Source organism: Elaeis guineensis, chromosome 1 (assembly GCF_000442705.2).
Source record: "Elaeis guineensis isolate ETL-2024a chromosome 1, EG11, whole genome shotgun sequence".
Classification (NCBI taxonomy): Eukaryota; Viridiplantae; Streptophyta; class Magnoliopsida; order Arecales; family Arecaceae; genus Elaeis; species Elaeis guineensis.
Window position 1 is genome coordinate 119,167,689 of NC_025993.2, and position 11,859 is coordinate 119,179,547.

The window sequence follows — 11,859 nt, forward strand, 5'->3', positions numbered from 1 at the left end:
TTTAGATATTTTTTTAGTTATTGTATAATTTTTAGGTTTTTTTTTTGAGACTTTAAATATGAGTTTCGGGTCCCGAATCGGATCTGGATATCTGGGACCCATTAAGGTCGGATTTGGTACTTCAAGACTAGACCGATCGGGTATTCGGATTCGGTACCAGTAACTAAGATCGGGTCCGGATCTGGATATCCAGGTTCCGATCCAAATCTATCTGTTAATAGGTCTATCCAGAATCTCATCCAAAAAGACTTATCAAAAATATTATTTTAATTTTTTGATCCTGTATAAATATTCAAATCTTCTTAGTACATAATCGATGCAAGACTACACAGATACCTATATAGATCCTCATATAATTAATTCAAATTAGTTTGATAGAAAATCAGATGAATATATTAATTTTAGATTTCCAAGAACAGAAGAATTTTGTAGGTCAAATGAAAGGAGACGGACAACATTAAGTTACGCCAAGATTAGTTAAAGGCCAACGAGTCACGGATATTAGCGTAGTAGTTGCAGAATATTTGTGCCTGTACAAGGAGACAGTTGACGTTAGTTATCCGAATCATGGGGGCGAAGATTTGATTAAAAAAAAGCAACCGTCAGCACCATCAGACAATTATTATACTTATAAGTAGTTATTGTATATTAATATAAATAATGAAAATTATATTTTATAAAAAAAATTTGATAATTAATTTAATTAATTTATTTATTTATTTATTTTTATTATATATTTTAAGAACCGTAATTTAGCTTTCTACCACAATCCAATGCTGCACCAATTTCATGATAGCCTAATGCACTACACTCACATCTATATCCATCTACGTCAAATGAAGATACTAGGATAGAAAATCATCGGAGATCAAGACATTAAGGTCTATGCCATTCTCTATCATCTATATCCAAATTTTTAGACTAGCTCTGTATGGGAGAAAATATTCATTACAACGGTGATGCCATGTCATATTTATAATAAATTAATAAAAAATTAAAGATCAATAAAATATAAAAAATAATATAATATTATCTACGAAAATTAATAAAATATATTAAAATTGATAAACTTTAAATATTTTTATTAATTTGTGATATATACGACGTGGTATCATTGGTGCAGCGAATATTTTTTCCCTGCATGGGTTGCGTGTTCTCCGGTTCATCGGTGGAGTTGGGCCACGGGTGCGTTGGTGATTGTTGATGGCTTCCCAAAAGCCAACGCTTGTGGAATTGTACGTACGCATTTGAGATGCCGATCGCCACATGCTCCGCTTACGTCCTTGTTGATGACGCTGGCATGTACAACTGCAGGAGGTCCCCAAAACCCTCACAAGCAGCCAAGTGGATTGTCTTCACCGTAGCGACAGGAATTCTCACCATAATACGTGCTTTTTGAATGTGACTGATGTGAAGTATCACCAAAGCTTGTTTTAATTTTATGGGCTCCAAACTTTGGTGCTAGCTTACCATTATTGATAGAAAATTGCGTTAGTGCTCAAATGCGGCACATATCTCTTTCATTGCTAGGTAGTTCTGTATATGATGCGACATTTGTTGCATCAAGTTGGCCAGATGTTGCTGGTTTAGATCGTTTCTTTTCTTGTTTTTGAAGATGATATTGGTTAGTGTCTAGAGGGGTTAGTCTATAGCCATCTTGTTTTCTTTTCTTTTTTTTTTTTTGACATTGTTGACCAATTAGTGTTTAACTTGTCACACATTGGTATTATTTACCAAATCTGAAATAAAACTAATGGTGACCAACCAACTCTTTATCGAAGATAAAAAAACAATCTTTTCTTGTTAGGATTTAAGAAAACTAGTTACCAATAGTTCATTTGATAAGATTGTGATGTAGCCTATTATTAAATATAATGGTTCCAATATTAATTCTAGCTTTGAGCAGTTTACTGTTGCAGATGTTTCTTCAGAGCTAAAATGAACTTTTAAGGTCATCGTATGGAAAAAGGCTGCAAACTTGATCAAGGTCGAAATATGATTCCTATAGTTTTGGGTTAACTCCAAAACTAGTTGTTTTTAGCTACCCAATGGCACATACATGGAGTGAGGGCAACCAAGGGGAAAGCAGGAGTCGCTAGCCATGTCTTGCCTGAGGGAGAGATGTGGGAAATCTAAAATTAAATGAAACAACCCATCTAGTTCTAAATGATATTAAACCAATTTAGATGGGTAAGTACCTTCCTTATGATCGGGAAAGGAAGCCCACTCCCAGACCATCCCTAACAAAGGACTCTCTACTATTTTGATCCTTTACAAACGCAAGATAATATCTGAAATGAAATCAAGATTTATGGATTTAGATGAGTGGCTTTGCTAGATGATGCTAATTATATGTTTATGTTGTGCCTATGGAAAGAAGCTAACCAAATAGGTTTTTCCGTGGACTGTTACCAACCTTTTAAGAGATAAGAAGCCTCTAATGGTGGTGAGGAAAAAAAATGAAAAGCATGGATAATGTTAACTTTACCATGTAAAATGTGAAAGAAATGTGAAGGTAGCAGTGAACGAATAGGCAAGGTAACAAAATTAAAGAGCAAGTAAGCGACCAAGTTAGCAAGTTAGATTAATTAGTCAAAAGTTGGAAAATTAGCAAGTTGTTAGTGAAGCAAGTAGATAAATGAGGAAAGAAAAAGTAAAGAAAAAGAAAAGATAAATAAAATGAAAAGTTCATTAAGAAAAAAGAGAGGAAAGCTAAGGGGTACAAAGCCCTTATTTTTGTTGTTGTTGTTGATAAAGAGGGAGATCGCCCTTAGATTTAGAATTAGGACTCATTTGGTTCACAGGAAGCGGAGGGAGAAGAGGCAAGTCCTAGAAAATGAAGAGAGGGCTTCTTGTTTGGTTAAAATTTTAAGATGAAAGAGAATAAAAAAAAATTTATATAAAGTTACTTTCCATATTTCATAAGAAGTGAAAATCAATAGAGGAGGTAGGTTTTAGAACTTTCTATAGGATGAAAAATGATGATACTTTTTTTAAAAAAAATATTCTTTTAAGATCTATAACTAAAATTTTATAAAATATCATAGATGGTTAGGATGAAATACTCAATAGTGATAATATAATATTATACTAATATTATCCAAATATTTATATGAATATAATTTTAATATTAATTTTATGATATTTACTATATTAATATTTATATTAATATAATATTATATTTATTAGTAGATATTAATAAATTTATTATATATTAAAATTTAATATTGTATTAACATAATATAATATATATAGTATTATATTAATATAATAAATTATTATGATCTAATGTTATATTATAATATATTAATATTATTTTTATATTAGTATATATATAATATTTATTATTTATGTAAAGTTTAGGAGTAAAAATGTATGGTCTTATATGTATTAAGAGTATAATAGGTATTCTACATAATTTTTTTAAAAAAATAGATCCTCAATCAAATATAAGCCACTTTTCAATAAGTAACTTTTTCATAGTCAACTAAACATACTAAAATTCTATTCTTAGGAAATAACTTCTTGGAAAGTTACTTCTTGGGAAAAAAAGTTCTTTCCGCAAATCAAATAAGTCCTTAAAGGCTAAGGGCTTCTTTCAAGCTCTAATTAGATGGAACTTATCTTCTCCTTGACAATTTCCTTCTTAATAGATGAGTTTAGGTCTTTCAGCACATAGGAGATAGTGGGAAGTTGGTATTCTAAGACTAAGAATTTGGTGCTTGGATTAAAGCTTGGATTTCTTCTTTAGGCTAGAGAAGAGTATTAGGAGAAGGGACAGAGCTAGCACTAAAAATTGGGGGTTTTCCCTCGTCCTCTCTTGATGAATGGGGGGTTGAAGTCACACTTGTGGGAAGCTCTAGCTAGTGGGTACTGGAGAGTTTGGGATGCATGGTTAGGATTTTGTCTTATTAGCTAGTAAGAGTTGCTTAAACTCACTCAACTGGTGAGACTAGATATAAGGTGGATGAACATAAACGTAGGGCTAGAAGTAACTTATCTGAAACAAATGGATAGAGGAGATGATAAAAGTTTATTCAGTTCACCTAATCTGTCCAAGTGGTTGAGTAAGGGTATAAAATTAATGCATAAATCTTGTCGATATAAATTGGGCTTCACATGGGCTAATGAACTATATATCTTCCAAATAGATTTTAAGTTAGTGGATGCAGAGGGCTAGTATGGCCTTGGAACCTTAGAAATATGAGAAAGGGGTAAAGATGAATTTGGTTTGGTGCATAATGCATGGGTGGGCAGTTTATTTTTCTAAGGCTCAATTGGCATAAAATAAATCATGATAAGTCCAATTGAGGCTTAAATAGGGCTAATGTGTTGGTTATAACTTGTTATTAGTTATTCATGGGTTAGCCATGGGTTAGTCATGGGTTGGATATCCTTTATGGGTTGGGCATGGGTTGGTTATAGGTTGGGCTTAGTAATGGATTGGGTTTGATTTGGGCTGTTTTTGTAGGTTGGGCAGATTGGGTTGAGGTTAAATCCATCAAGAAAGACATTATTGGATCAAGGGGAAAAACAAGGATGCCCTGAAGTGTCTATATTATGTGGAATGGTACATATAATGTTTTATTATCTGGCATACTACATCCAAATAGTGCCTTAATGCCTTAGCCTTTCTTCTGGATATCTTGTGATAGGGGTTTTCAACTTGGGGTTTAGAGAGTTTTAAGGCCTTCTGTCTATTGTATCTGGAAAGTTCCATCATTTCAACATAGCTTTGTTGCTACAATTGCTTCTCATTGTTTATTTGCCTCAATATCCACCAGTCTAGCTGGCCATCAATTTGGAAGTCTGCTTGGCATAAGCTCATTTTGTTATTATGACATTCCTTGTTCTGCTTGTCTATTTTTTATTGATTAAATGTGAAAATAGATATGAATAAGGCTTCTAAGAATGAGATAAAATTAAGGGACCCACCATCGTAGAGATTTGAGATAAGATATCCACTGGTTAGAAGTGCAGAGAAACACAATGTGCTCTTCTTCATTTAATTGTCATTCTACATTGGTTTTATGCATAGGGAGTGACAATTCATGACTTGCACCAACAAGTTTTGCAGCCATTCGGTAATTCAGCGTAGTTTCAAATAAATAAATAAACATTGAAAAAGAAGAAGGTGAATGTAATTTGAGGGGATAGGAACAAAATATAATATGTCTCAAATGATAATTTCTGAAAAAGAATAATTATTGTAGAAACCTCAAGTAAAATGCTTACAGTATTTTGTATATGCTTTTTTTCTTGATTGCTTTTGTCTAAATCTTTAGGTATGTATAATTAGTAAGTTTGAATCAGAAACTCTTAGATCTAGAAAAAAACAGTTCTTGTACTTCTAAAATTGCTGACAAAATATTTGTCAGCAAACTTAATGCACCCACCTTGACAACATCTAAGAATAAGCCAAGCTCCCATACATCTTACTCAGAAAAAGAATCCTAAAATCCCTAATAATGTGAATTCTAATGGTACCCTTAGCCAATAAAACAAGAACGTATTTTGAAGTGGACCAGCTATGTTCAGAAAAATTTTGCCTGAATTATCACTTTAAATGCAACTATACTGCAATAGTGAAGATGTTATTGATGATATAGTTCTTTTAGAGAAAAACAGTAATATAATAGCCCTGCAACAGAACTTATGCTTCTGTTTGCTTCCAAGTTATGCAGCAAAGTACATGCTTTTGATAATTAAAAGACTTTTAGCACCCCGACATACATAAATTAATCTACATGAGTTCCCTACCAGTAGACATGAATTATAAATTTTTTTCTTTTTCCTTTTCTTTTTTCCACATTTGAGAAGTTATACCTTTTCTCCTAAAACCAAACATGGTATTGATTTAATACAAAGGAAACCCAAATTCTGTATTGTTTTAGTGATATCATCTCCATTTAAAGCACATAAAAGTACATAGAGTGCAGCCAATCTAACCCTTAAGCAAGACAATTAGGTTGAACCTGAGACTGAAGTATCAAAGGACTTCCTCCTCACCAATAGACAAGTTATCTTGCTAGGGTGAGCATGTGTGTTATCAAGAGTACAAAGTAGAAAATCCGGTCTATGGAGCGCAAGGCTCAATCGATCCTTCCCTACAACAAGTGCAGTAGCATCAAGAAGCACATGCCATGAATTCCTGTGAGCCTCTTGTTAGATTTGTGCCATAGAAGTCAATTATTGGATGACACATTATGTATTTTCAGGGCCTAAATTTATACTTGTAATACTTTCATTATAAATAAAGGGCTTTTTCTTTCCAATCATGCTTATGTATCCATGATTTATCCTAGAAATTAACAAAGATGATTTTTGTATATTTTTAAAGAGTTAAGAATTTGAAACATACATTAATTAGTGGTTGATTTCTAAATGCTCTCGAGTAAGGGATCATCACGGAGGACAGTGATCAATCCATTTGAGATCGGTGCACGGTTCATCTCTCTTATAGGTAGATGAGTCTTGAGTCTGCAGTGTAGAGACACTTGAGTGAAGGTGCAGGTGGTTGTTAGAGAACAACTTGCACTGAGCATAACCAACACAAGAACCATATGGATGTCTACTCACTCATTAGTGGTCTTCTCGATGCTGCAGTGGTATGAGTGGTCCTTTGACCTGTGATAATATTGGCTACTCGCAGTGAGGCTACTGAGTTTGACTGCACGTTCTCTTGGTCCTAGCCATTCGGGTTCTTGTTGTGTATGTTGGCTTCAGTAGGTCCAGATTTGCTGTTTGAAGTAGGATGCACCTAGATGAAATTTATCGACCTTGGTAGAAAAGGAGAAGTCTTATGTGATTTGCGAGATTGAGTTCAGAAAGTCTTTGACCAAAGTAAGTATGAATACCGGAAAAGAGTTTTCATGGGATTCACAAATGAACTTGAGTCGAACCAATCTTACATAAGACTGACGATGGGATTTGATGAGTTCTCCATGACCTCCGTCAAGTCAGGACTCACGATAAAAGGACTAAATCATATGATAACTACACCTAGAGATTCATATTTTCATTCTACTGGGTCACCACTACATATTGCTAGGTGTCACTGGTAGATTGTGAGACTCATCGGACGTCATCTTGATGATCGATGGCTCTTGAAGGATAGAATTAAAAATGTTCCAATCCACCGAAAAGAGTTTCGATGATATTGTGATAGAGATCACAATATATCTCACTACCAGATAGAATGGAACCTATGGGGTCACACATTAAGGGATTTAATCTCGAATTTGCCAATTGAACTTATGAAGTTCCAATTGGACTTAATTCTTCTCGGGACTTTGATTTGATCAAGTCCATAGCCTTGAACTTAATATAAATTCATTTGGATTTAATTGGGCTCTTAATTATAAGTCTAAGAGAATTTAATTAAGTCAATTAGTTGGCATAATTATTCTAACATTATATCTTCCATATCTCCTAATTATCTCTAAGTATGCATGTGGAATAGATGGAAGAATGGGTAGCATAATTTTTTTTTTGAAAATTATTGAGCGCCATATCCTATAGGGGCCCACCCCCTCTTATGTGTCATGACGCAAAGGAGAGAGGGTGGGGTCCATGCCCCATCTCTTATGGCTAGAGATCCCTTTGTGGGGTGCCAAGAGTTGGCGTCCCAACCACCTGACATGTATTCCATGGATGGCTATTGTATGTGCTTAAAAGGGCTGATTAATTACCTTTTATATCTGATTTTATTTGACATAAATTATATTTAAAAAATAAAAAATTTTTATGAGATAAGGATCTACCTTTTTAAGATGACAGTGTTTCTAATATGTGTCAGGGCTTATGTCTATTTAAAGGAAGATCTCTAAGATTTCTTAGTATTGATTTTCATCAAGAAAACCTTCCCTCTCTCCATCTCCACACATCCTCTCTCTCATATTCTTCCTTTCTATGCCCAAAGGTTGGGTGTTCTCTCTTCCACATGCTTAGAAGGAGTTCTGGTGACTTAGAGATCAAGGATCGAGGAGAAGAAGAAGAATGCTGCAAATCAAAAAGTTGATCTCTCAGTTAAGATCAAAAGAGTTGATCAGAATTCTCAAGGTTAAGATTCTTCTTGAGAAAAAAAAATCTTCTACGAGAAAAAAATTCGAGATTAATCTCGATGGATACCCGTAGAGGCCGAATACGTGTGCGGCTCCATCTTCTATGAATCCGAGATCATCTAAAGCGATAAATTTCTACACGCGCAAAGGTAATGAGATATGATCTCATATTTTTCTTAAATTCTAGATTAATTATATGTATTTTCTTCTGGACTTGGGTAGATTTAGATCTAATATCTTGCATGTGAGGTTAAAGGGTTTAACCTGATTTATTTTTCTCTACATATTTTTAAAATTTTAAAATCTACACATGCTGCCTACACTATTTTCTATCAGTAGTATCAGAGCCAGATTTTTTGAAACACATATGATCTGATTTTTAGGTTAGATCTGAAAGTTTAAATAATTTAAAATTAATTTTGTGCTGATATAAGGTTGTCCTGGTATAGAGTTTATCCCCTATACTGCAAAGGTTGTCCTAGCACGAGATTGATTGATTTTAAAAATTATTTTTGAAATAATTAAATCAAATCTTTTAGATCTGAAAATTAACATATATGATATGTTTATTTTTGATTTAGATCTGAAATTAGAATGATTAAAAGTTCACATCAAAATGGTATAAGGTTATCCTGATATAGGGTTTACCCCTATATTGTAAAGGTTGTCCTAGTTTGATGTGAATCAATTTTTAAAAAGATGCTTTCAAAATATTTTAATCATTATTTTAGATCTGATTTTATATATATTTGATATATGTAAATTTAGTTTTAGATCTGAAATTAATGTATTTGTGATGCATATTTAATTTAGATATGAAACTACATATATTCGATATATGAAATTAGGTTTAGATCTGAAACAGTTTCAAGATCATAAGCCATTAATAGCATGCAATGAAATATAATCTAAAATTATTTTTATATCTAAAATTAAGTTGTTGCATGTGAGTATGGGTTGAACAAATTAGATTTAAGTGATCAAACTACAATTAGGATCTAATTGATTAGATCAGGCTAAAACCTATTTTTTGATTTTGAGCAGTTGATTGAACCTCGATGGATGATTGGGATTAGATCAAAGGGGTTCAAAGTCGACTTTAGTTGTAGTTGGTCATATTGATTCATATTTTAATGTGAGTTGATTGACTCAAGACCAAAATTTGGCTCAGAGGCTCAGACCCATTTCAATAGGTTAATTTAATCGATTCTAATCGACCAATTTGATGTCTAAAGCAAGTTTTTAGATGGTGGTTACTTAATTGGTTTCGTTGTCTGACCTGATCAATTTTGATTGGTGTCTAAGGAAAGTAACGGAGGGATCGCCATGCATCTTAACTTACTTGACCATATTGAGAGATTTAGTTTCGTATTAGGTTACTTGTTGATTCGAGTTCACCCATACCAGCTAGGCTGGTTAGACATATTGATATGCTAATCTAATTTAATCAGTCGGATATCAGATCTGTTGATTTAGAAGAGATCTAAATCCAAATCTTCTCATTAAATATTAAGTCTAGAGGTCTTCCATCATTGTAGAGATACGGATGCCTTCCTGGCGTTGATCGTTCTCGGCTGGTTACAGTGGTTTGATTGCATCGAAAAGGTACAATCACTCTATTGACATATGATGTCTCGTGGTAGAGATGGGGTTGGACCCAATAACTATTAAGTAAGGATCCTAATCACGGCTTTGCACTCGCTGGTAAATGATGGGTTTGACTTAACTAAGGAATATGCCAATAACTGTTAGGTGAGGCCACAGGACTTAGAGACCTATCCCGTTGTATCTTGCTTAGTGAAGCAATGGATAAAGTATTGTCCACTCATCGATCTGTACTCACCAATAACTGTTAGGTGAGGTGTGTATAGATTAATGAGACTGCAGTACCCACTTGAAATCGATCGCATATAGGTTTTCGTTTCTCCACCTGAGGAGTATGAGAGATTCGAGAAAATAATGAGAATTTTTTATTTATTTTTAAAGTTTCTAAAATAAATAATATTATAAGTATAAAATCTAATTAGAAACTATTCTCTGTAGATAACCATGTCGAGTTTAAATTCTTTAGCCAGAATTCTCGATACAAATAGGTTGATCGGCACCAAGTACAGAGACTAGTCCGAAATTTGAGAATCATTCTCAATTCTGAAAAGTTCACCCATGTCCTCGATCAGAAAGTGCTTGAGTTACCAGCTCACCCATTCGCTGATCAATGAGCTACACTTGAAAAGTGGATGGACGAAGATAACAAAGCAAAGTGCTACATCTTAGCGTCCATATCCAATGATCTTCAGCAACAGCATGAAGACATGAGGACTGCCAAAGAAATGCTAGTTCACTTGCAAGAGTTGTATGGTAAACAGAGTCGCACAGCTCTGAAGTCTCCCGAAGACCTTTCAGAGCAAAGATGCATGATGAGCAGGCCGTCAGTGATCATTGTTTGATAATGATCAAGGACATAGAGAAGCTTCAGAAGCTCAGTATGAACATAGACAAGGAACTGCAGGTGGATCTGATCCTCCAGTCTCTTCCTGACTCATATGGATAGTTCATTATAAACTATCATATGAATAAGATTGATGCTACTTTGCCAGAGTTATTGAATATGTTGGTGACTGCAAAGGGCACTTTGAAAAGTTCAAGGGCACAGTTCTAACTGTGGAGCGGGCTTCCTCCAAAAGGAAGTCTTCTTTCAAAAAAAGAAAAAATCTACAAAGAAGCAAAAGAACGAGGCCAAGCCCAAGAAACAAGTTTCGAAGAAGGCGACGATAAAGAAAAATATTTTCATTGTAATGTCGAAGGCCACTGGAGAAGGAACTGTCCGGCCTACCTAGCAACTATCAAGAACAGAAAGAAGGATGGGCTTCTGAAGGTACGTTTGAGTTACTGGTTATAGAAACTAACCTAACGGTTTCCTCTTCTTCTAGTTGGGTTCTTAATTCTGGTTCAAGTACTCATTTGTGCACTTCAATGCAGGGGTTTTGGAAGAAGGGCTGAGGAAGGTAAGATCGCTCTCCGTCAGCAATGGAGCAAGAGTTGCTACTATGGCCATTAGAACCTACCCTCTGTGACTACTGTTAGGATTTAGTTTATTTTTGAAAGACTGTTACTTTGTACTTGTAGCCAGTAAAAATTTGATTTCTATCTCTGTGCTGGCACAGGATAATTATAATTTCTATTCAATAAAACATGTGTTCTATTTATTTTAAAAATAAAACTTATGGCACGTGCTTTCTTGATTAACGGTCTTACCATTTGCATACCGATACAAGTGTAAACATTAACGAGGCAAATTGTGAATGCCATAGAGTCTAAGAGATTAGAGATAGGATCAGTCAAAAATATCTGTGGCACCTTAGGCTAGGCCATATTAGAGAGGATAGACTCAACAAACTGAAAAAAGATGATCTTTTTGACTATTGACTTTTGAGTCTTATCCAGTCTATGAATCATATCTTCAAGAAAAATAGCCAAGCTACTTTTGGTGGGAAAGAGAAAAGGACCACTGAGATATTAGCTCTGGTACACACTGATGTGTGTGATCCATTTGATGTAGAAGCTAAGGGTGGCTATATCTACTTCATAACCTTTATCGATGATTATTCACAGTATGGTTTTGTGTATCTGATGCACCAAAAGTCTGAAGCCTTAAAAAGTTCATAGAATTCAGATATGAAGTAGAAAAATAGTACAAAAAATCCATAAAGGTTCTTCGATCAGATCGAGGAGGAGAATATCTTAGTGAAGATTTTGAGCCTATCTCAAAAAAATGCAGTCTCATTAATGGGACACT

General features: G+C 34.3%; 1 pseudogene; it reads right to left on the bottom strand.

The window, feature by feature from the left end:
* Positions 1 to 5,964: 5,964 nt before the first annotated feature.
* LOC105037352 (uncharacterized) overlaps positions 5,965 to 11,859 on the bottom strand; it is a 45,553-nt pseudogene continuing 39,658 nt past the window's right edge.